The 27,237-nt window shown below is 41.2% G+C and overlaps 1 long non-coding RNA gene across 1 annotated transcript in view; it reads left to right on the forward strand.

Annotated features, from left to right (window-relative positions):
* LOC140641160 (uncharacterized) overlaps positions 1-27,237 on the forward strand; it is a 198,838-nt gene that overhangs the window by 46,611 nt on the left and 124,990 nt on the right. Inside the window, exons 2-5 of the long non-coding RNA XR_012037669.1 lie at positions 12,500-12,598; positions 21,138-21,193; positions 22,805-22,871; positions 23,686-23,828. This is a non-coding gene — a long non-coding RNA (uncharacterized lncRNA). The remainder of the gene's footprint in view (positions 1-12,499; positions 12,599-21,137; positions 21,194-22,804; positions 22,872-23,685; positions 23,829-27,237) is intronic.

The following is a 27,237-nucleotide window of genomic DNA, read 5'->3' on the forward strand; positions in this document are numbered from 1 at the left end:
TTTTATAGGTAGTCTGCCAGAGACTTGCTTCAGCCCTCTCTTGGAGAGTAGAAGGGAAGCATTTGTGACAGCTTTTTCTAACTGTAGAGATACCTCTTCCATTTACCTCTGTTGTCTCAAGGCAGGCTTAAATACAAAGCCTCACTGGTCCCAGGTGGAGAGAGGACCAAAGACCCCCACTCAAAAGCAGGCATTACGCTGTCCATTTGTGCGGTTCCCAGCTCTGTGTTACCTCATTTAAACCTCACAACAAGGCTTTGGGTGAGGTTTGCCAAATGCTTCAGACATATTTCACATCGTGTGCAGAACATCCCTGTGCATCTCCTAGAGGGATGGTAACTTGGAGGTGAAACAGAGCACCAGCTTTGACCTTAGTGCATTGGATCCTGGGGCAGATTTGGCAACATGAAGGAATGACAGATTCTGTCCTGAAAGGCTCTATGGGACACGTTCTATTTCCCAGGGTCACAAAACAAGTGGCAGAATTGAGATTCAATTCAGATTATGTCAGAGGTTCTTCACCATCATCTGTGTGTTTGTAAATTCCTCACCAACATTTTCTACCTTGTGTTTCTGCTTGGTTGGCATTCTCTAGGATTTGGTCTGCCAAATGCCTTTTAGCTCTTCTTCCTCGAGGTGGAATTCTTCTCCTTATATATTCTACTCACCTGTAGACATATCTGCGCATGTCCCAGTGTCTCCTATCTGACTTCCAGATTGGGCCCAGTGTATGTACCTGCTGTATCATTTCAGCATGGTACCTAAAATAGTTCAGTTGTTCAGATCATTTACATTTCTTTAAGGGAGTCTGTATTTTATCAAGCATATCACCACTACATATGTATTTTTTTTTCTTTTTTTCAAGGGGAGAGGGGCAGAGGGTGAAGGAGAGAGAATCCCCAAAGCAGGCTTAGCATGGAGCCCAACATAGGGCTCAGTCCCATGACTCTGAGATCATGACCTGAGCTGATATCAAGCTCAGGTCAGTTGCTTAACCAACTGAGCCACCCAGGTGCCCCTACCAATTCGTATATTTAAAGACAGGCTGGGTTCGCTGGCTCTGGAACGGCGATCACTGGAACTTGAGCGGGCGCTGCAGCTGGAGCCGCAGTTCCGCGGCGCAGCCCGGGGTCGGCCTGGTCGGGGAGAGGGTGCAGGGAGAGCGTGGTGGGCGCAGCCCTGAGCCCCGCAGCCTGCCCCTGCCCTTCACCGGGCTCGCCCGGCAGCTGCGGCTGACAGGGGCCGCGCGCGCGGGAGTCGGCGGGGTCGCGTCTGCCGCACCTGCGCCGACTGCCAGCTCCGGGTCCCCGCCCGGCCCGGCGGGCAACGAGGGCCCGGGAGCGGGAGCGGGTGCGGGTGCGGGTGCGGGCGCAGGCGGGGCCCCTCAGGGCCACCTCCTAGCCCCGCGGCCGCCGCTGGAAGATGTCTCAGGAGAGGCCCACGTTCTACCGGCAGGAGCTGAATAAGACAATCTGGGAGGTGCCCGAGCGTTACCAGAACCTGTCCCCGGTGGGCTCCGGCGCCTACGGCTCCGTGTGTGCTGCTTTTGACACAAAAACTGGGTTACGTGTGGCAGTCAAGAAGCTCTCCAGACCATTTCAGTCCATTATTCATGCCAAAAGGACCTACAGAGAACTGCGGTTACTGAAACATATGAAACATGAAAATGTGATTGGTCTCTTGGATGTTTTTACACCTGCAAGGTCTCTGGAGGAATTCAATGATGTGTATCTGGTGACCCATCTTATGGGAGCAGATCTGAACAACATTGTGAAATGTCAGAAGCTTACGGATGACCATGTTCAGTTCCTTATCTACCAAATTCTCCGAGGTCTCAAGGTATATTCTTCCTCTTTCCAAAGCTTAAGAAAAGGAAGAGGAAAAAAAAGAAAAAACCTTTCTTATGGAAAATTTCGAACACTCACAGAATCACAAATACAATCATAGTGTAATGAACCCCTACGTTTACACAGTGACCACAATTTCCAACATAGGACCAATCTTTCCTTTGTGTTCCCCAAGCCCTGAATTATTTTAAAGCAAGTCTAGATGTAATGTTGTTCCACTCATAGATATTTCAGTATGTATGTCTAAGAGCTCAAGATTCTTCATTCTTACATCTGAAGAGTAGTAATAATTTCTTGATATAATCTAATATCTGGTTAGTGTCATGTTGAAACTTTAAAAACCTCCTCAAGGAGCCTAATTTATTTGTGGGAGGGGCAGATAAGTAATGTTTTAAAATTAAAACACCTTTGACATTTAGCAGCTTTGAGTCCTTATTGAACTCCACAAAACCAATCAGAAAACAAGTTGAAAGCTCTGTTTAACTCATAGCTCAACTCTATGAGTAGAGTTGATGATATAGAAATCATAGTTACAGCCTGAGGAAGAAAAACCTACGTTTAATTGGGGTTCCCGAGGGCGCCGAAAGGGACAGAGGGCCAGAATATGTATTTGAACAAATTCTAGCTGAAAACTTTCCTAATCTGAGAAGGGAAACAGGCATTCAGATCCAGGAAATAGAGAGATCCCCCCCTAAAATCAATAAAAACCGTTCAACACCTCGACATTTAATTGTGAAGCTTGCAAATTCCAAAGATAAAGAGAAGATCCTTAAAGCAGCAAGAGACAAGAAATCCCTGACTTTTATGGGGAGGAGTATTAGGGTAACAGCAGACCTCTCCACAGAGACCTGGCAGGCCAGAAAGGGCTGGCAGGATATATTCAGGGTCCTAAATGAGAAGAACATGCAACCAAGAATACTTTATCCAGCAAGGCTCTCATTCAAAATGGAAGGAGAGATAAAGAGCTTCCAAGACAGGCAGCAACTAAAAGAATATGTGACCTCCAAACCAGCTCTGCAAGAAATTTTAAGGGGGCCTCTTAAAATTCCCCTTTAAGAAGAAGTTCAGTGGAACAGTCCACAAAAACAAAGACTGAATAGATATCATGATGACACTAAACTCATATCTCTCAATAGTAACTCTGAATGTGAACGGGCTTAATGACCCCATCAAAAGGCGCAGGGTTTCAGACTGGATAAAAAAGCAGGACCCATCTATTTGCTGTCTACAAGAGACTCATTTTAGACAGAAGGACACCTACAGCCTGAAAATAAAAGGTTGGAGAACCATTTACCATTCGAATGGTCCTCAAAAGAAAGCAGGGGTAGCCATCCTTATATCAGATAAACTAAAATTTACCCCGAAGACTGTAGTGAGAGATGAAGAGGGACACTATATCATACTTAAAGGATCTATTCAACAAGAGGACTTAACAATCCTCAATATATATGCTCCGAATGTGGGAGCTGCCAAATATATAAATCAATTATTAACCAAAGTGAAGAAATACTTAGATAATAATACACTTATACTTGGTGACTTCAATCTAGCTCTTTCTATACTCGATAGGTCTTCTAAGCAAAACATCTCCAAAGAAACGAGAGCTTTAAATGATACACTGGACCAGATGGATTTCACAGATATCTACAGAACTTTACATCCAAACTCAACTGAATACACATTCTTCTCAAGCGCACATGGAACTTTCTCCAGAATAGACCACATATTGGGTCACAAATCGGGTCTGAACCGATACCAAAAGATTGGGATTGTCCCCTGCATATTCTCGGACCATAATGCCTTGAAATTAGAACTAAATCACAACAAGAAGTTTGGAAGGACCTCAAACACATGGAGGTTAAGGACCATCCTGCTAAAAGATAAAAGGGTCAACCAGGAAATTAAGGAAGAATTAAAAAGATTCATGGAAACTAATGAGAATGAAGATACAACCGTTCAAAATCTTTGGGATGCAGCAAAAGCAGTCCTAAGGGGGAAATACATCGCAATACAAGCATCCATTCAAAAACTGGAAAGAACTCAAATACAAAAGCTAACCTTACACATAAAGGAGCTAGAGAAAAAACAGCAAATAGATCCTACACCCAAGAGAAGAAGGGAGTTAATAAAGATTCGAGCAGAACTCAACGAAATCGAGACCAGAAGCACTGTGGAACAGATCAACAGAACCAGGAGTTGGTTCTTTGAAAGAATTAATAAGATAGATAAACCATTAGCCAGCCTTATTAAAAAGAAGAGAGAGAAGACTCAAATTAATAAAATCATGAATGAGAAAGGAGAGATCACTACCAACACCAAGGAAATACAAACGATTTTAAAAACATATTATGAACAGCTATACGCCAATAAATTAGGCAATCTAGAAGAAATGGATGCATTCCTGGAAAGCCACAAACTACCAAAACTGGAACAGGAAGAAATAGAAAACCTGAACAGGCCAATAACCAGGGAGGAAATTGAAGCAGTCATCAAAAACCTCCCAAGACACAAGAGTCCAGGGCCAGATGGCTTCCCAGGAGAATTTTATCAAACGTTTAAAGAAGAAATCATACCTATTCTCCTAAAGCTGTTTGGAAAGATAGAAAGAGATGGAGTACTTCCAAATTCGTTCTATGAAGCCAGCATCACCTTAATTCCAAAGCCAGACAAAGACCCCGCCAAAAAGGAGAATTACAGACCAATATCCCTGATGAACATGGATGCAAAAATTCTCAACAAGATACTGGCCAATAGGATCCAACAGTACATTAAGAAAATTATTCACCATGACCAAGTAGGATTTATCCCTGGGACACAAGGCTGGTTCAACACCCGTAAAACAATCAATGTGATTCATCATATCAGCAAGAGAAAAACCAAGAACCATATGATCCTCTCATTGGATGCAGAGAAAGCATTTGACAAAATACAGCATCCATTCCTGATCAAAACTCTTCAGAGTGTAGGGATAGAGGGAACATTCCTCGACATCTTAAAAGCCATCTATGAAAAGCCCACAGCAAATATCATTCTCAATGGGGAAGCACTGGGAGCCTTTCCCCTAAGATCAGGAACAAGACAGGGATGTCCACTCTCACCACTGCTATTCAACATAGTACTGGAAGTCCTAGCCTCAGCAATCAGACAACAAAAAGACATTAAAGGCATTCAAATTGGCAAAGAAGAAGTCAAACTCTCCCTCTTCGCCGATGACATGATACTCTACATAGAAAACCCAAAAGTCTCCACCCCAAGATTGCTAGAACTCATACAGCAATTCGGTAGCGTGGCAGGATACAAAATCAATGCCCAGAAGTCAGTGGCATTTCTATACACTAACAATGAGACTGAAGAAAGAGAAATTAAGGAGTCAATCCCATTTACAATTGCACCCAAAAGCATAAGATACCTAGGAATAAACCTCACCAAAGATGTAAAGGATCTATACCCTCAAAACTATAGAACACTTCTGAAAGAAATTGAGGAAGACACAAAGAGATGGAAAAATATTCCATGCTCATGGATTGGCAGAATTAATATTGTGAAAATGTCAATGTTACCCAGGGCAATATACACGTTTAATGCAATCCCTATCAAAATACCATGGACTTTCTTCAGAGAGTTAGAACAAATTATTTTAAGATTTGTGTGGAATCAGAAAAGACCCCGAATAGCCAGGGGAATTTTAAAAAAGAAAACCATATCTGGGGGCATCACAATGCCAGATTTCAGGTTGTACTACAAAGCTGTGGTCATCAAGACAGTGTGGTACTGGCACAAAAACAGACACATAGATCAGTGGAACAGAATAGAGAATCCAGAAGTGGACCCTGAACTTTATGGGCAACTAATATTCGATAAAGGAGGAAAGACTATCCATTGGAAGAAAGACAGTCTCTTCAATAAATGGTGCTGGGAAAATTGGACATCCACATGCAGAAGAATGAAACTAGACCACTCTCTTTCACCATACACAAAGATAAACTCAAAATGGATGAAAGATCTAAATGTGAGACAAGATTCCATCAAAATCCTAGAGAAGAACACAGGCAACACCCTTTTTGAACTCGGCCATAGTAACTTCTTGCAAGATACATCCATGAAGGCAAAAGAAACAAAAGCAAAAATGAACTATTGGAACTTCATCAAGATAAGAAGCTTTTGCACAGCAAAGGATACAGTCAACAAAACTCAAAGACAACCTACAGAATGGGAGAAGATATTTGCAAATGACATATCAGATAAAGGGCTAGTTTCCAAGATCTATAAAGAACTTATTAAACTCAACACCAAAGAAACAAATAATCCAATCATGAAATGGGCAAAAGACATGAACAGAAATCTCACAGAGGAAGACATAGACATGGCCAACATGCATATGAGAAAATGCTCTGCATCACTTGCCATCAGGGAAATACAAATCAAAACCACAATGAGATACCACCTCACACCAGTGAGAATGGGGAAAATTAACAAGGCAGGAAACAACAAATGTTGGAGAGGATGCGGAGAAAAGGGAACCCTCTTACACTGTTGGTGGGAATGTGAACTGGTGCAGCCACTCTGGAAAACTGTGTGGAGGTTCCTCAAAGAGTTAAAAATAGACCTGCCCTACGACCCAGCAATTGCACTGTTGGGGATTTACCCCAAAGATACAAATGCAATGAAACGCCGGGACACCTGCACCCCGATGTTTCTAGCAGCAATGGCCACGATAGCCAAACTGTGGAAGGAGCCTCGGTGTCCAACGAAAGATGAATGGATAAAGAAGATGTGGTTTATGTATACAATGGAATATTACTCAGCTATTAGAAATGACAAATACCCACCATTTGCTTCAACGTGGATGGAACTGGAGGGTATTATGCTGAGTGAAGTAAGTCAGTCAGAGAAGGACAAACATTATATGTTCTCATTCATTTGGGGAATATAAATAATAGTGAAAGGGAATATAAGGGAAGGGAGAAGAAATGTGTGGGAAATATCAGAAAGGGAGACAGAACGTAAAGACTGCTAACTCTGGGAAACGAACTAGGGGTGGTAGAAGGGGAGGAGGGCGGGGGGTGGGAGTGAATGGGTGACGGGCACTGGGTGTTATTCTGTATGTTAGTAAATTGAACACCAATAAAAAAATAAATTAAAAAAAAAAAATAAAGACAGGCTGTGTTCTATATTGGCCTAAAGAAAGTGCCCATTCGGATTTGCAGACACCTTGCCATCACTTGGTGGTCCCCTGGAGCACAGACTGAGACCACTGCCCAGGAGAAGCATAATTTAATGGCAGAGTGCCAGGCTCAGCAGTCAAACAGACACAGGCTAAAAACCATGACTTTGCATCTCCCCAGGCCCCAGGATCCTACGCATGGATCTCAGACATCCCCCAACAAAGACTACCTTTCTCTAAGGCTCACTGCCACATTTTGGTGGAATCAGGCATTGAACGTGCTCAATGTGATCTATTTCTGTGTGGCTGTCCAAGGTTGGAAGTTTAAGGGATGTAAAACAGTGAACTGTGTACCAACTTTGGCTATGGGGCACTGGGTCCCAGGCTGATTTGGTAACACAATCTGAAATTAAAAGTTGTATTACATAGTACAATCAAAATAGGGACTTGCTATGGTAAGGAGACCTGTAACCAAGTTATATGATGCTAGCACATACCTCCCAGAGGCATTGCATGGGGTATCATTCTCTAACCTCTCTGTATGAGGCTGTCGTAGAGTGGCAGACCTTTCTAATCTTCCTCAGGTGTGGGCAGGATCTCTGTAGCCTCAGGACGGTCCCTTTCATCCTCTTGTTATTGCCAAGCTCTGCTCCACCCCCCCACCGCACCCCCATCCCCAACATTCTTTCACTCCCTGGATATCCCCATCCCACTCCCAGGGCCAGGGCTCAGGTTTCTATCCAAAGACAAGGAAGCCCTTGCAGGCTCTTTTTGGGAGTCCCTACAAACCTACACCAGGAATGGGGAGCAGATGATGTGCCATGTGTTTGATAGGGAAGAGGACATGGACATGGCAGAGAGCAAAAAATTCTCCCTGACTTAGTATATAGAACTATTATCAAGCTTCTTTATTGGACTAAAGTTTTACATCTTCTGCAGGTGGCAGCTCTAGTGGCCAGTGGTGTGGAGGATCCAGAGCCCCGTGGGGTTCATTCTTCCTCAGCAGGAAGTCTCTGAAACTCTGCCAGACACTCTGGGGATCCACCAAGCAGATTGAAAACCATGATAGAGAGGTGAAAAAGCTCAGAGACTGCATTCATTTTTAATCCTTTTACAGCATTCATTTTTTAATCCTTTTATAGCACCTGAATGAAGCATGCTTTCTCTACCCTGTCCCATTTAATCTTTCCCTGACCCTCATGAAGCAGACTCTACTCTTACCTGCATTCTATAGAGGATGAAGCCATCTGACAGGGATCCTGTAACTAGCTCAGGATTACCCAGCTAGTAAGTGGGGTAGCTTTGAACTCAGGTCAGTCTGACTCTCTGCTCTGGCAATTACATCTCTGGCTGTAAAGGGACCCTGAATATATTAAGTCTAAAGGGCAAACCTAGTTTAATGGTTAGGCCTGATAACAGATTATTTTGGATATAAACCTTTAAAAAAATTCTTCTGCCCCAGGTGACATGATAAGTTAAATATTAATCTTAAGTTAGTTTTCACATAGTTGGAAGTAGCTGTGGTTGGCTGGGTGGCTCTTAGAGTGTCCAGTCAATTTTAGTCTGGTCAGATTATAAATTGACCTGAAAACGAGTAACAGCATTTAAAAGGGCAGTGAAAGCAAAGAGCAAATCCATTAGCATTGCCAGGAAACTCACTGTGTCCTGTAGTTGGTGAATTACAAGTGTCCTCTGTGTATGTTGAACACTCATTCGTGCCTTGTGGATAAAGCAAAGTTCTCTATTCATTTAAAGTATTAGAGTTCAAACTCTTTTTTGGGGGGGGGTGGGGGGGGAGTTCAAACTCTTTAATTAGACTTCTGTTCTGCCTTAAGCTTTGAGACTGGCCACTTGCTGCTCCCAGAGTCACCAAGTGAGTCACCTTTGTTAAGCACCTCGTCAGTCTCCTCTTTGGTTCCTCCTCTCTGTTTGCTGCTGATTGGTCTCCAGTTCCCTAGATCTCTTATGACTCCCTATACTAGTTTCTGTTTTGCTGCTGTAAGAAATGACCATAAAGAGAGTCGCTTAAAGCAACACAGATTTATTATCGTGTAATCTGGAGTTCAGAAATCCAAAATAAGTTTCATAGGGATAAAGGCAAGCAGTGGCTGGGCTGGTTGTTTCTGGATGCTTTGGGAGACAATCTGCTTCCTTGCCTTTCCCAGCTTCTGGGAGCTGCCTTTGTTCCTTGGCTCTTCACCTTTTCTCCTTCTGCTTCATTAATTGACTGTCTCTGTTTGATCCTTTTTTAAGGACCATTGTGATTATATTGGACTTACTTGGATAATCTTTCCATCCCGAGGTCCTTATTCACCGGTTCAAAGCTTTTAAAATTTTTTTTTCTTAACCATGTCAGGTAACATTCACCGGTTCCAGGAATCAGGACATGTCCATGTACCTTTTCCTTTTTTATTCTGAAGGATTTCTCAAAGAAAGGTTCTGTGATTACATGAACGTGACATGAAATGTGGAGCAAAGACGTTTGACTCCAGTCCTGAACCTGATGTGACCCTCATTGTCAGACAGTGAACAAAGCATGTTGGTTCTCAGAATTTTATGATCGGGGCTTTGGTTTAATTCACCAATACCTTCCCAGCTATCAGACTGCATAGCTTGACAAATTTATTTATATTAAAATATGAATGACTTGAAGGAATTTTACTGTAGATGATACTTTCCTCCAAAGGGTTGACTTTATTCTACAAATAATACTTAATCTAATTTGGTGTGAGAAGTATTTTCTTTAAGCAAAGAAACATGCTCAGAATTGTTGAAATGAGAGCATGTAGGCAACCAAGTTCCTTCTTTAAGATTAAAGCCTGTTCAGCTTGGGGCCAGTCACATACATGAGTATGTAGGCCAAGCTTCTTCAAAGGGCCTGTTCACCTGCAGTTCTATCACCTGGAACACTTGTGTAAAATGGACATTTCTGAGCCTCAGCCCAGGCCAATATTATAAGGGCTCACAATTGGCATATAGCAAGTGGCCCAAAGTGAATCATTTGAACAATAAAGATTGAGAAGCCCTAAAAAGTAATTACTGGTTATGGGTTACGAGTTATGGGTTATGGGAGGCAGACTGAAAAAAGTTACGGTACTCTCCTTTCCCAGCTCATACCCATTTTGCAGATAGGAAAATTGAGGCATGGGGGCAATGTCTTACCCAAGTCCCAACAACTACCTTGGGCAGAGTCAAGACTGCAAGGGGAGTCTTCTAATTTCACGTTTGGAATTCATTGACAGTGGGGCTATATAAGTTTTTCTTCTGGGAAAAAACATTAATTTTTTTTTGCCCAGATAATTTTTCTTTCAACATAATAGCCCCTACTTTTCAAAAGCCACTTAGTCAAAAAGATGGTCTATAGAATGACTGAATATCGTATTTTTCTCTAATTAAGTTCCATTATTGATGCTAGAATAGTCATCACATAGAAAAGATTGCTTTTAAATGACCTTTTAAAGCAATAATTTGACTTACAGCACATTAAAAAAATATTCAATAAAGTCATTAAAATATATGTGCTTTAAATAGGAAAATACAGTTTGAAATGTGCTCCTTTGATATTAATGTCATAGGAGTAGGAGATGCCCTGTGTACTCCCAAATTACCATCTATCATTTTATCTTCATTACCAACTTAAACATCCCTATAGACCTCAATCTTAGAGATTCATATGCAATAAGTGAAATGAAATGAATTACCTACGAATAGTGAATGAAAGTAGGGAAGACAAGAATGAGGCAGATGCCTAACCTGAGTGTAATCTTAATGTAGACTTGCCTTTTGAATCATGTTAATGTTTTACATCTTCAAAAAGGAAAAATGAATTGCAGAGAATGGAGAAAATCTCTAAAATCAGGGGATTTTAAATACACATCATATTTATAACCACAAAGAAAAAGAAAATAGTCCAAGTCACTTTTATGTAGGGTTCTCTGATTTTATCCCATTAGTGGGATATATTCTCTCTCTTTTTAAAAAGATTTCATTTACTTGATAGAGGGAGAAGGGGAGGGAGAGAGAGCACAAGCTGGGGGAGTGGTAGAGGCAGAGGGAGAAGCTGGCTCCCCTGGCTGAGCAGGGAGCCCGATGTGGGCCTCAATCCCAGGACCCTGAGATCATGACCTGAGCCAAAGGCAGATGCTCAACCAACTGAGCCACTCCAGTGCCCCCAGTGGAATATATTCTAAGAGCAAAATGAATTCTGAAGAAAGATTAATTTGGTAAATTTGTTGGAAGTGGTATGGATGTAGTATTGCTGAATTTTGTGTATTAGAGGTTTAATCAAAGAAGTGCATATATTGTTCTTGGAAGCCAGGATTCTTATTGTGGATAAAGGAAAATAAATATATGGAATGAAAATAGGAGAGGGGGGGATTCTTGCCTCGGATGTATCAGTACGAACATATCATATATGTAGGCATATATATAGTGTGTGTGTGCCGTGTACCTAAAAGGTCTAGAAGCAATGAGTCCCCCATATCCCAGTGTCATTGAGATACCTAGAGCCCAAGCCTTGGTTTCTAAATAGAAGAGACTGGGACACTTGGGTGGCTCAGTGGTTGAATGTCTACCTTTGGCTTGGGGTGTGATTCTGGTCAGGGGATTAAGTCCTGAATCAAGCTCCCTGCAAGGAGTCTGCTTCTCCCTCTGTCTGTCTCTCTGCCTCTCTCTCTGTGCATCTCTCATGAATAAATAAGTAAATAAAGTCTTTAAAAAAATAAATAGAAGAGACTAAGGCTTCTTACAGAAATTAAAGATTCTGAGTTAGGGGAAGATATAAAACTAGGCATAAAGTATTGTGCTCTACTAAACAGTAAGAATATGGAGATGTCAAAAGGTTTAGGAAAGGACCCCCACTGGCCAAATTTGGGCAATTTGAACATAGAAAGAATAGTGATAATAATAAATTAAACATATAGGGACATAGTGATACAAAATTTTATGTCTTTACATAAAATCTTATAGATCTTTTAAAAATATTTGTATAATTTTTATATATACAAGCATATGTATCTACTTCTATTAAGTGCTTCAATACATTTCACTATTACTGTTATTTCATATGATTGTATATAAATTCTAAGCTGAATATTTTTTCATATTTATTAAAGTGTAATTAACTTTGTATCATATTAGTTTCAGTTGTACAATATAGTTCAACAATTCTCCACATCACCCAGTGCTTATTACAATAAGTGTATCTTTTTTTTTTTTAAGATTTTATTTATTTATTTGAGAGAGAGTGCAAGAGAAAGAGAGAATGAGCATGGGGAGAGGCAGAGAAGGAGAGGCAGACTTCCTGTTGAGCAAGGAGCCTGATGTGGGGCTCAGTCCCAGGATGCTGGGATCATGACCTGAGCCAAAGGCAGATGCTTAACCCACTGAGCCACCCAGGTGCCCCTATAATAAGTATACTCTTGGGGGGAGGGGCAAGACGGCGGAAGAGCAGGGTCTCCAAGTCACCTGTCCCCACCAAATTACCTAGATAACCTTCAAATCATCCTGACAATCTACGAATTCGGCCTGAGATTTAAAGAGAGACCAGCTGGAATGCTACAGTGAGAAGAGTTCGCGCTTCTATCAGGTAGGAAGACGGGGAAAAAGAAATAAAGAAACAAAAGGCCTCCAAGGGGGAGGGGCCCGCGAGGAGCCGGGCTGAGGCCAGGGCGAGTGTCCCCAGGACAGGAGAGCCCCGTCCCAGAGGAGCAGGAGCTGCACCGACCTTCCCGGGGGAAAGGGGCTCGCAGGGAGGTGGAGCAGGACCCAGGAGGGCGGGGATGCCCTCGGGCTCCCGGGGACACTAACAGACACCTGCGCCCCGGGAGAGTGCGCCGAGCTCCCTAAGGGCTGCAGCGCGCACGGCGGGACCCGGCGGGACCCGGAGCAGCTCGGAGGGGCTCGGGGGCGGCTCCGCGGAGGGGGCTGCGCGGCGGGAGCAGCTCGGAGGGGCTCGGGCAGAGGAAGAGGCTCCGTGCGGAGGGGGCTGCGCGGTTCCAGGAGCAGCTCGGAGGGGCTTGGGCTGCAGCTCCGCGGAGAGGGTTGCCCGGCCCGGGAGCGCGAATCCAACAGCGCAGGCCCCGGAGCACAGGGCGCCGGGACACAGCCCAGGATCCCGCCTCCCCCAGGACAGGCAGAGGCCGGGAGGGCCCAGGACAGCGAGGACGCTCCTGCCCCAGCTGAGCAGATCAGCGGCCCCGCCCCGGAGCCTCCAGGCCCTGCAGACGGAGAGCTGCGGAGCTACTGCGGGGGCTGACTCCAGGGCTGCAGAGCTGCCCCGCCACTGCGGTTGTTCCTCCTGGGGCCTCACGGGGTAAACAACCCCCACTGAGCCCTGCACCAGGCAGGGGCACAGCAGCTCCCCCAACTGCTAACACCTGAAAATCAGCACAACAGGCCCCTCCCCCAGAAGACCAGCTGGACGGACCTGTTCCAGGGGAAGTCAAGGGACTTAAAGTATACAGAATCAGAAGATACTCCCCCGTGGTTTTTTTTGTTTGTTTGTTTGTTTGTTTTGTTTTGTTTCATTTTGTTTTGCTTTTTAATTTGTATCCTTCCCCCACCTTCTTTTTTCTTTCTTTCATTTTCTTTCTCTTTTTCTTCTTCTTTTTTTTTCTTCCTTTTTTCTTTTTTCTCTTTCTCTTTTCTTTCCTTCTTTCTCTCCTCTCTTTTTCTCCTTTTCCTAATACAACTCGCTTTTGGCCACTCTGCACTGAGCAAAATGACTAGAAGGAAAACCTCACCTCAAAAGAAAGAATCAGAAACAGTCCTCTCTCCCACAGAGTTACAAAATCTGGATTACAATTCAATGTCAGAAAGCCAATTCAGAAGCACTATTATACAGCTACTGGTGGCTATAGAAAAAAGCATAAAGGACTCAAGACACTTCATGACTGCAGAATTTAGAGCTAATCAGGCAGAAATTAAAAATCAATTGAATGAGATGCAATCCAAACTAGAAGTCCTAACGACGAGGGTTAACGAGGTGGAAGAACGAGTGAGTGACCTAGAAGACAAGTTGACGGCAAAAAGGGAAACAGAGGAAAAAAGAGACAAACAATTAAAAGACCTAAACGACAGCCTGAGGAAGAAAAACCTACCTTTAATTGGTGTTCCCGAGGGCGCCGAAAGGGCCAGAGGGCCAGAATATGTATTTGAACAAATTCTATCTGAAAACTTGCCTAATCTGGGAAGGGAAACAGGCATTCAGATCCAGGAAATAGAGAGATCCCCCCCTAGAATCAGTAAAAACCAACACCTCGACATTTAATAGTTAAGCTTGCAAATTCCAAAGATAAAGAGAAGATCCTTAAAGCAGCAAGAGACAAGAAATCCCTGACTTTTATGGGGAGGAGTACTAGGGTAACAGCAGACCTCTCCACAGAGACCTGGCAGGCCAGAAAGGGCTGGCAGGATATATTCAGGATCCTAAATGAGAAGAACATGCAACCAAGAATACTTTATCCAGCAAGGCTCTCATTCAAAATGGAAGGAGAGATAAAGAGCTTCCAAGACAGGCAGGAACTGAAAGAATATGTGACCTCCAAACCAGCTCTGCAAGAAATTTTAAGGGGGACTCTTAAAATTCCCCTTTAAGAAGAAGTTCAGTGTAACAATCCACAAAAACAAGGACTGAATAGATATCATGGTGACACTAAACTCATATCTCTCAATAGTAACTCTGAACGTGAACGGGCTTAATGACCCCATCAAAAGGCGCAGGGTTTCAGACTGGATAAAAAAGCAGGACCCATCTATTTGCTGTCTACAAGAGACTCATTTTAGACAGAAGGACACCTGCAGCCTGAAAATAAAAGGTTGGAGAACCATTTACCATTCGAATGGTCCTCAAAAGAAAGCAGGGGTAGCCATCCTCATATCAGATAAACTAAAATTTACCCCGAAGACTGTAGTGAGAGATGAAGAGGGACACTATATCATACTTAAAGGATCTATCCCACAAGAGGACTTAACAATCCTCAATATATATGCCCCAAATGTGGGAGCTGCCAAATATATCAATCAATTAATAACCAAAGTGAAGAAATACTTAGATAACAATACACTTATACTTGGTGACTTCAATCTAGCTCTTTCTATACTCGATAGGTCTTCTAAGCACAACGTCTCCAAAGAAACGAGAACTTTAAATGATACACTGGACCAGATGGATTTCACAGATATCTACAGAACTTTGCATCCAAACTCAACTGAATACACATTCTTCTCAAGTGCACATGGAACTTTCTCCAGAATAGACCACATACTGGGTCACAAATTGGGTCTGAACTGATACCAAAAGATTGGGATCGTCTCCTGCATATTCTCAGACCACAATGCCTTGAAATTAGAACTAATTCACAACAAGAAGTTTGGAAGGACTTCGAACACGTGGAGGTTAAGGACCATCCTGCTAAAAGATGAAAGGGTCAACCAAGAAATTAAGGAAGAATTAAAAAGATTCATGGAAACTAATGAGAATGAAGATACAACTGTTCAAAATCTTTGGGATGCAGCAAAAGCAGTCCTAAGGGGGAAATACATCGCAATACAAGCATCCATTCAAAAACTGGAAAGAACTCAAATATAAAAGCTAACCTTGGGATCCCTGGGTGGCGCAGCGGTTTGGCACCTGCCTTTGGCCCAGGGCGTGATCCTGGAGACCCGGGATCGAATCCCACGTCGGGCTCCCGGTGCTTGGAGCCTGCTTCTCCCTCTGCCTATGTCTCTGCCTCTCTCTCTCTCTCTCTCTGTGACTATCATAAAAAATAAAAAAAATTAAAAAAAAAATTAAAAGCTAACCTTACACATAAAGGAGCTAGAGAAAAAACAGCAAATAGATTCTACACCCAGGAGAAGAAGAGAGTTAATAAAGATTCGATCAGAACTCAACGAAATCGAGACCAGAACTGTGGAACAGATCAACAGAACCAGGAGTTGGTTCTTTGAAAGAATTAATAAGATAGATAAACCATTAGCCAGCCTTATTAAAAAGAAGAGAGAGAAGACTCAAATTAATAAAATTATGAATGAGAAAGGAGAGATCACTACCAACACCAAGGAAATACAAACGATTTTAAAAACATATTATGAACAGCTATATGCCAATAAATTAGGCAATCTAGAAGAAATGGATGCATTCCTGGAAAGCCACAAACTACCAAAACTGGAACAGGAAGAAATAGAAAACCTGAACAGGCCAATAACCAGGGAGGAAATTGAAGCAGTCATCAAAAACCTCCCAAGACACAAGAGTCCAGGGCCAGATGGCTTCCCAGGGGAATTCTATCAAACGTTTAAAGAAGAAACCATACCTATTCTCCTAAAGCTGTTTGGAAAGATAGAAAGAGATGGAGTACTTCCAAATTCGTTCTATGAGGCCAGCGTCACCTTAATTCCAAAACCAGACAAAGACCCCACCAAAAAGAATTACAGACCAATATCCCTGATGAACATGGATGCAAAAATTCTCAACAAGATACTGGCCAATAGGATCCAACGGTCCATTAAGAAAATTATTCACCATGACCAAGTAGGATTTATCCCCGGGACACAAGGCTGGTTCAACACCCGTAAAACAATCAATGTGATTCATCATATCAGCAAGAGAAAAACCAAGAACCATATGACCCTCTCATTAGATGCAGAGAAAGCATTTGACAAAATACAGCATCCATTCCTGATCAAAACTCTTCAGAGTGTAGGGATAGAGGGAACATTCCTCAACATCTTAAAAGCCATCTATGAAAAGCCCACAGCAAATACCATTCTCAATGGGGAAGCACTGGGAGCCTTTCCCCTAAGATCAGGAACAAGACAGGGATGTCCACTCTCACCACTGCTGTTCAACATAGTACTGGAAGTCCTAGCCTCAGCAATCAGACAACAAAAAGATATTAAAGGCATTCAAATTGGCAAAGAAGAAGTCAAACTCTCCCTCTTCACCGATGACATGATACTCTACATAGAAAACCCAAAAGCCTCCACCCCAAGATTGCTAGAACTCATACAGCAATTTGGTAGCGTGGCAGGATACAAAATCAATGCCCAGAAATCAGTGGCATTTGTATACACTAACGAGACTGAAGAAAGAGAAATTAAGGAGTCAATCCCATTTACAATTGCACCCAAAAGCATAAGATACCTAGGAATAAACCTAACCAAAGAGGTAAAGGATCTATACCCTCAAAACTATAGAACACTTCTGAAAGAAATTGAGGAAGACACAAAGAGATGGAAAAATATTCCATGCTCATGGATTGGCAGAATTAATATTGTGAAAATATCAATGTTACCCAGGGCAATTTACACGTTTAATGCAATCCCTATCAAAATACCATGGACTTTCTTCAGAGAGTTAGAACAAATTATTTTAAGATTTGTGTGGAATCAGAAAAGACCCCAAATAGCCAGGGGAATTTTAAATAGAAAACCATATCTGGGGGCATCACAATGCCAGATTTCAGGTTGTACTACAAAGCTGTGGTCATCAAGACAGTGTGGTACTGGCACAAAAACAGACACATAGATCAATGGAACAGAATAGAGAACCCAGACGTGGACCCTGAACTTTATGGTCAACTAATATTTGATAAAGGAGGAAAGACTATCCATTGGAAGAAAGACAGTCTCTTCAATAAATGGTGCTGGGAAAATTGGACATCCACATGCAGAAGAATGAAACTAGACCACTCTCTTTCACCATACACAAAGATAAACTCAAAATGGATGAAAGATCTAAATGTGAGACAAGATTCCATGAAAATCCTAGAGGAGAACACAGGCAACACCCTTTTTGAACTCAGCCAGAGTAACTTCTTGCAAGATACATCCACGAAGGCAAAAGAAACAAAAGCAAAAATGAACTATTGGGACTTCATCAAGATAAGAAGCTTTTGCACAGCAAAGGATACAGTCAACAAAGCTAAAAGACAACCTACAGAATGGGAGAAGATATTTGCAAATGACGTATCAGATCAAGGGCTAGTTTCCAAGATCTATAAAGAACTTATTAAACTCAACACCAAAGAAACAAACAATCCAATCATGAAATGGGAAAAGACATGAAGAGAAATCTCACAGAGGAAGACATAGACATGGCCAACATGCACATGAGAAAATGCTCCGCATCACTGACCTTCAGGGAAATACAAATCAAAACCACAATGAGATCCCACCTCACAGCAGTGAGAATGGGGAAAATTAGCAAGGCAGGAAACCACAAATGTTGGAGAGGATGCGGAGAAAAGGGAACCCTCTTACACTGTTGGTGGGAATGTGAACTGGTGCAGCCACTCTGGAAAACTGTGTGGAGGTTCCTCAAACAGTTAAAAATAGACCTGCCCTACAACCCAGCAATTGCACTGTTGGGGATTTACCCCAAAGATACAGATGCAATGAAACGCCGGGACACCTGCACCCCGATGTTTATAGCAGCAATGGCCACATTAGCCAAACTGTGGAAGGAGCCTCGGTGTCCAACGAAAGATGAATGGATAAAGAAGATGTGGTTTATGTATACAATGGAATATTCCTCAGCCATTAGAAATGACAAATACCCACCATTTGCTTCAACGTGGATGGAACTGGAGGGTATTATGCTGAGTGAAGTAAGTCAGTCGGAGAAGGACAAACATTATATGTTCTCATTCATTTGGGGAATATAAATAATAGTGAAAGGGAATATAAGGGAAGGGAGAAGAAATGTGTGGGAAATATCCGAAAGGGAGACAGAACGTAAAGACTGCTAACTCTGGGAAACGTACTAGGGGTGGTAGAAGGGGAGGAGGGCGGGGGGTGGGAGTGAATGGGTGAGGGGCACTGGGGGTTATTCTGTATGTTGGTAAATTGAACAATAAAAAATAAATTAAAAAAAAGAAATAAAAATGGAAAAAAAAATAAGTATACTCTTAATCCCCATCATCTATTTCACCATCCCCCCAACCCCCTCCCCTTTGCTAGCCATCAGTTTTTTTCTCTGCATTTGAGAGTATGTTTTTTTGTTTGTCTCTTTTTTCTTTGTTCGTTTTTCTTAAATTCCATACATGAGTGAAATGATGTGGTATTTGTCTTTCTTTTTTCTGACTTATTTCACTTGCATTATACCATCTAGGTCCGATCTTCTTGTTGCAGATGACATCTCATTCTTTTTTATGGCTGAGTAACATTCCATTATATATATTTTATACACACACACATACGCACACACCCCACATATTCTTTATCTATTCATCTATGGATAGACATTTAGCTTGCTTCCTTATCTTGGCTATTGTAAATATTGCTGCAGGAACCATAGGGGTGCATATATCCATCCTTTGAGATTATAAAGTGAGTATTATTTGATATGTGTGTAAATTTTATGCATGTGGTTTGGCCATTTTATAATTTATACCCAATGGTATTCATTTTATAAATTTGTGAATAGTTACAGAATTTTAGAAATAGGAAGGAGTTCAGGGAATATTTGGTTTAATATTCTTTCATGCCACAGGTATTTAAGACATATATGACAGGACTGTCTCTAGGGGGCGCCCTTCACCTAATGGTTTATACCAATGGCACCTGCTGTGGTTTGCAAAACAAGAAGTGCAATGCATTTGTTTGCATCACCCTAGTTCCTGGAGATAAAATAGTGAAAAAAATAAAACAGCTCCAGACCTTGGAAACCAGTCAGTCTAGAGAAGAAAATACAACCACGAACAGGTAAACATACAAGTGATAAAAATCAACATGACTGGTTTCTATGGGAGCTCATAGTAGGGGCACTTACTTCAAAACTAGGAGATTGAGAGGAGACATCCAGAGAAACAAGTTACATCTCTGAGATGAAAAAGAGGCTGAGGGGACACCTGAGTGGCTCAGTGGTTGAGTGTCTGCCTTCAGCTCAGGTCGTGATCCTGAGGTCCTGGGACGAGTCCCGCATCGGGCTCCCCTGCAGGGAGCCTGCTCCTCCCTCTGCCTATGTCTCTGCCTCTCTCTCTGCGTCTGTCATGAATAAATAAAATCTTTAAAAAAATAGATTTGGATAAGTGTTTAAAAAAAAGAAAAAGAGGCTAAGGAAAGCACAGAAAGGGGAGAGAGAGGGAGGAAGAATGCTCAGACCAATACTTGAAAGTGAGCAAGAGGACCATGCTCAGGGAGTGGAAATCACCCTGTTGCAAAGAAACACTAAGAAAAGCTAGAGGTGGAGCACCTGGGTGGCTTAGCGGTTCAGCATCTGCCTTCAGCTCAGTTCATGATCCCGGGGTCCGGGGACGGAGTCCCATATCAAGCTCCCCGCCAGGACCCTGCTTCTCCCTCTGCCTATGTCTCTGTCTCTCTCTCTGTGTCTCTCATGAATAAATAAATAAAATCTTTAGAAAAAGAGAAAAAAGCTAGAGGCTGCAAGAGATAAGGTGACTTGTCCTGTGTCACCTCTTCAATTGCCTCTTGTGATTCATTAATGAATATGTTAAATTGCAATAGATTCATTCATCATAAGTGCAATGATCCCCTCTGGGAAACGTTCTGCGGGCAACTCTGCTATGGTGTAAACTCCAATAATTTCTCACCCTAGACTGGAGTTTGTCAATTGCAGAGGGCAGCAATTATTTCCTGCCCATCTTTGCCCACCCACAGAGCCTGCCCTTTCATTGCTGGCAGTGTGTCTTCAGGGATATTTTGGTTGTTGAGCTCTTGAGGTTTCCAATACAAATAACTGAAATGTAAAGAATTATTACAGAAATATGTTTGACCTGGACATGAGGTATCTACATATTCAAAAGCTATAAGCTAAAAGCAAAAGCAAAGAGGCTCAGAGCAAAAATATATCAGCTTCTTGGACAGCATCCTATTTGCTGGGCCTCTTTGCTCTCACTGTTCTTCCTGTTCAGAGTCAATACAACTCATCTGTAAGTCAAAATTGAATTGATAAAATGACAAGTCAATCCTGAGAGAGTCTTAAAAACTCAAGATATGTTGTATTTCCATTTATAGCAATGTTTAAGTAATAATGCTTTTGTTTAATCAGATTATATTGTAATTTTATTTAAAAAATCAAATATATTTCACATAATTTTTGCTGTCAGAATACTAGGGTAATTTGTTGCTAATGGATTATCATATTTGCTTTCTTCTTTTATTAGGTTTATGAGATTTTCAGAAATTCAAATTAGCCTGAAGGAAGTTCATGAAAGTCTAAGTAAGTCCTCAGACCTTAGCTGGTTTTGGTTGGCAAAATATATTTGGCTCCTTTGTCCAAGTTAGTTAAAACAGAACTTGTAATTTTCATCCATGTTACCCTTTTTTTATAGTTATTCTAAGATACTCTGTCTTGTACAGTTATTCTGAGATATATTCTATATTCGAAGATGTTCTGTATTCTATATTTTATTTCTGTCTGTCAAATATGACAATTCACCTGTTGTTTTTCCAAAGTTGTTATTGTGGTCACTGTAGTTGTTTAATCTGTGTTTGTTGAACTGACCAGGCTGCTGAAATAGTGTATTAATTCTCGTCTTTCCCCAATATTTTACTCTGAAAAATTTCAAGCAAGGGTGCAAGTTGAAAGCATTTTTTTTTAAAGATTTTATTTATTTATTCATGAGAGACACAGAGAGAAAGGCAGAGACATAGGCAGAGGGAGAAGCAGGCTCCCTCTTGGGAGCTTGAGGTGGAACTTGATCCCAGGACCCCGGGATCACGACCTGAGCCAAAGGCAGACACTCAATCACTGAGTCACCCAGGTGTCCCAAGTGTTGCGCGCTCTGGGGCAACACGATTAGGGTCCTGAGGGTAAGGGGATGAGGAAAATAAAAGAAAAGTAAAGAGATGGGGACAGGAGGGACACGGTGGATGATGTCCAAGCAGTGCCAGCTTTATTCAAGGTTCTACAACATTTTATAGCATGAGCAAAACAAAGCTGAGAAGTTATCTATTTTTAGCATGTTTGTGAAACCCTCTAAAATTCCCCTTTCTCAGCATGCAAGACAGACCCACTGGTGCCAGAAGACCTTGGTAAATAGATAAGCTTGTTGCTCCAGATGTGCATACTTCAAAGGAATATTAGATATGGTTAACAGACCAGCAAGGACAGCACAGACCCTTATTTACATTTATGACCAGACCAGAATAAATTGTATCTATTGTGTTATGTGGGCGATCACATACAAGCGAGCTCTGAGAACCATTGCTCAAGCCCTTTCTCAAGCGTCAACCAACTATTCACCCTTTACGCTCCTCAGCCTTTTGAGTGAATGAGGGACGCAAGTCCGGCCCTGGTTTGGTTCAGTTACTCCAGCTAGTCTGTGGCTGCCCACACCCAAGGTGAAAGCATTTTTCAGTGAATGGCCATGTACCAACATCTAATTTCTACTGTTAATGGTTCACCCTACCTGCCAATCCTTTTCAGTTGATTTTTTGAAAGCTTAATTCTCTTGGATTTCCTGAGTAAACGATTGAATATTGTGCAAATAATAATTTTTCCTTATTAATATTACCACTCTTATTTCTTGGCCTAATTCTAGAAATGTTTTTTTCAAAATTATGGCCACTGTTGACTTTGAATTAGAAGAATATGTCCAATAATTTATTCAGCATGATATTGGTGGCAATTTGGCTTAGATGTTCTTTCTTGTATCAGGGAAGTCTTAATATTCATAGTGTAAGATTTCTTCAACAGGGGTAGATGTTGAATCTCTTCAAATAACTTTGGACATTTATTAATACTCAAAGCTTTTCTCCTTTGATTTTTCTCATTGACTTATTGATTTCTTTGGTAACTTAAGAAATGTTTATGAAAATTTTGTTCCAGGCATCTGTGCTTGGTACTGAACTTACAGTGATAAAGAACTCCAAAGGTCCTGATTCCTGCCTTCTAGGTATTATAGTGTGGTAGTTTGCATGATAAATTGTAAAAATAGATGTCCTGTTAAGACATCCTGTCGTTAATTGAATGAAACCTATTTGGTCTTAGTATTTTATTTTTTCACATTTTTAATTTACAAATAAGATTTATCCATGCCTTTGGTTTTGATTTGTTTTTTTGGGGAGGCTGAATTTGCCAAATTTGCAGATGTGGGTTATGCTTCTTTTGCAATTTTTCTTTCTTTTTCTGCAACCTGGAAATTTGCATGGCATAGAGGACATGGCATGAAAATTACTTCATGGCACAAGAACAATCTCTTCCTTGAATATCAGAAACAATTTGTCCAGGCAAACTTCTAGGTTACTTCTATTTAATTCCAAATGATTTGTTTTCCCAGAAATTAATGATTTTTACTTAATTTTGGGGTTTTTTCACATTGAGTTGCACAGGAAGGTCTCTAAAATTTTAAAGTATTAATGATTCTGTTTCCTTTTTAATTTGTAATACTTTGGAAATTGAAGCTGTCTCTACTTCTATGCTACATAAATGCAATATCCTTACAGTGGAACTGGTGATAGGTTTTAAATAACCTAAGACTATACATAATATGATTATCTTTGTATAAACAAAAAGATACACATTATTTATTCTGAAATTTTATGAATCTGTTAACAATAGCTAACTTTGTAGAGAGAGAATAAGGGCTGGGAAGAGTCTTTTAATTTTATACTTTCTTGTACTGTTTTAGTTTTTCTAAACTAAAACGCATGCATTCATCCCTATTTTATTTTTAAAATTTTATTTATTTAATTCTTTTTATTTATTAGAGAGAGAGCATGTGTGTGGGCGCACAAGCAGGAGGAATAGCAGACTCCCCGCTGAGCAGGAAGCCCAATGCAGGGCTCCATCCCAAGACTCTGCAATCATGACCTAAGCTGAAGGCAGATGCCCAACTGACTGAGCCACCCAGGTGCTCCCCTATTTCTGTTCTTTTGAAAAAGTTAACAGAAGTTCTCTGAATAACAGGATGATGATTGGTAATGACTATGGGCCATGGTACTTTCTTTTTATATACTTTTATGTATTTTAATAAATCTAACAAATTTTATTTAAAATTGTAAACTTGTTATTTTAAAATTACCTGTGAATCTCTCTTCAAATTCAGAAAGAAATGCAAAACCATAATAAATTGGGACAGTAGCCAGCAGAAGCACCTCCACTTATGAGTGCATACCTCTGTGTTCTTATAGTGATAATATTTCCTTGAGGATCCAGGAAAAGAATGGACGTAGAAGGATGGTTGCCAAAAGATTCTTCTGATGAGTGAAGGAAAAGTGTCAGAGATATTGGCAGTTTCCAGAGATCATTCCATTCCCTCTGTTTCTTTTTCTTCTGAAAATGAAGGAATGCGTACGTGGGGTCCTGTAGTTTAGGTCCAATACAGACTTTATTTTTAGAATGAGGAAATAATTTCTTCCTGGAATAAAATGAAGATTTCCCTTAGGAGAATGAGCCCTGAAGTCTTGGGGAAGCAATTGCATTTACTTTATAATAAATTATACGCAGGTAATTAATGTCAAGGTGCAGTTTCCCTGTCAATCTCTACAGTGCTAGAGGCAAAATGTCCAGACATTTGGAAGCAGCACCATAAAACTTTTGATCTTAAACATCATTTCTGGGTCACTTTGCTAATTTATGCCTGTGCTCTTCCTTTTAAAAATTCAATTATGTTCTCTGGCAAGGGCAACATATGAATATAGTAGTGATATAGCTCATTAGTAAGTGGAGACTGAGGAATCCGTAGCCTTTTTTCTTGGTTGGAGGGTGGTTGGGCAATGGCTTGTAAGCCTTAGTATGTGTCAAAATAACCTAGAGGGTTTGTGAAAGCACAGATTTTTGGGCCTCATTTTCAGGGTTTCTGATTCAATGAGTCTGGGTGGGCCTTACAAGGCCTTTTGTGATGCTCATGCTAGTGATCTGGAGACCACACTGGGAGCATTAGTAGTTTATGGCCTTTGTGAAATTCAGCAGGACCATGATGAATAGACTATAGTATTTGACCTTCCTTTCTCTGGTATGTAATTTCAAGCCTTTAAAGATTTATTTATTTATTTGAGAGAGAGAGTGTGTAGTGGGGAGGGGTAGAAGAAGAGGGAGAGAGAATCCCAAGCAGATTCCCTCCTGAGTGCAGAGCCCAACATGGGACTTGACCTCATGACCCTGAGATCATGACTCTGAGATCCCAACCTGAGCAGAAACTAAGAGTGAGATATTTAACTGACTGTCCCATCCGGGTGCCCCAATTACAAGCCTTCAATAGGACCTAGTCTACTGATTCTCAGACGTTAGTTACAGTAAGCATAAGTATCACTCAAGGAATTGTTGGGCTTGGGGTTCCCAGGGCTCACCTCTGTGGCCCTGTGAGGAACCTCACTCAGCCTTTGAACTTTTTTTTTTTTTTTTTAAGATTTTATGTATTTACTCATGAGAGAGAAAGAGACAGAGACAGAGAGAGACAGATAGACAGAGGGAGAAGCAGGCTCCATGCAGGGAGCCCAATGTGGGACTCGATCCCAGGACCCCGGGATCATGACCTGAGCCAAAGGCAGACGCTCAACCACAGAGCCACCAGGGCATCCCGAGCCTTTGAACTTTTAATAAGCATCACAGATATTTTCAATGCAATGATCTAAGAACCATGGCCTGATTCAAAATGATTTTGTTGTCATTTTAGAGGTTGCTGTTTCTTCATATTTTGCTCTTAGCTTTACTATTCCCTAATGCCAAAACCATGTAACCAAATACTGATGCTTTTTTATAAATAAAAGAATAACAATTTTATTCAGGAAAAGCAGAGTTGAAGAGAGTGATAGTGCCTACCATCCTCACTGGGCAAAGTCTAGTCAATCATTCTCTATATCCCTGTCCCAGAATGTCACTGAGCAATTGGTAGCCTTGCCAGAATTAAAACTGCAGTGTCTCAGAAGACATAAAATTCACACAGCAAGCCTTGTAAGACCAAATTTATATGGCAAAATAACAGCTTGGAAGATGTGGGCGGGTAGTGGAAACCAAAGCAGAGAAAAGTAAATGATCACCTTATTTTTTCTTTAAAGATTTTATTTATTCTGGAGAGATGCAGAGAGAGGCAGAGACATAGCAGAGGGAGAAGCAAGCTCCCTGCAGGGAGCCTGATGCAGGACTCCATCCTAGGACCCCAGGATCATGACCTCAGCTGAAGGCAGATGCTCATCCACTGAGCCACCCAGGCGTCCCAGTGATCACCTTATATACATGTATAGATGCAGATGTTGAGAATCAATATACAAATCAGAAAGAGAATTCATTTCCTAGGCCAAGGTGGAGATATTGTTTTATGAATAAATGTTGAGAAAGCTTGGGTTGAAAATAGTTTAACTTTATTCCTTTCAATACAACGAGTCTTCAAAATCATGGTATTTGAGGCCCTTACCTTAGAACATCAATGTCTGATGGCAAGATTCAAAATTAGAAGCTATTTTAAGTTTACCCCCCCCCAAAAAAAAAACCAGTAGTAAAGAAAATAATAAAATAAATTGCACTAGTCACCTTTTTTTTGGTGAAAAATGAATTTAACCGTTTTCTAAGCTGCTAGTGCAAATGGCAAGGATGGGAGTAAGTTGTTTGGGCCATGTAGTATTGAGGTACTCCACAGCAGTTTAACTCAGCATAAACTCCCTGAGACAAGGTGGTACATTGATCATTTTGTGTCTGGTCTCTGGGATGATTTTTACTTTTTTTTTTCTGGCATACATTTAATTGAAGTAAAATAAAGTTATATACAAAAGATGAGTTCTTACATATGGATACAGTCACCATTCCTATCAAGAAAGGGAGTATCACCAACTCTCTAGAGGGCTCCTTCGAGGTCCTTCCAGTCAACAATCCCCACAAAAGGAACCACTGTTCTGACTTACAGTAACACAGGTTAATTTGTTTGAACTTAACATAAATGGAATTACAGCCAGTAGACTCCATTGTATTTAGTCTCTTTAAGTCAAGTTTACATCTGTGAGATATATGATGTGTTGTTTCATGTTGCAGTACTTTGTTCTGTATCGTTGCCATATAATATTCCATTGTTTGGATTTTACAGTTTATCTATTCTACAGTTCATGAACATTTGGGTGGTTTTCCACTATTTGTGTATTAGGAAGAATACTGTAATAAATGTTCTTGGACATATCTTTTATTGTACATGTATCATTCCTTGAGGTAGGGTATGTATCTAGGAGTGGAATTGCTGGCTCCTAGAATTAATGCACAGCTTTCTGAGTTTTCCAAAGTGGTTATAGTAATTTCAAAGTGGTTGTGTTAGTTTTAAATAATAGCAGTAGTAT

This window comes from Canis lupus, chromosome 10 (genome assembly GCF_048164855.1).
Source record: "Canis lupus baileyi chromosome 10, mCanLup2.hap1, whole genome shotgun sequence".
Taxonomy (NCBI): domain Eukaryota; kingdom Metazoa; phylum Chordata; class Mammalia; order Carnivora; family Canidae; genus Canis; species Canis lupus.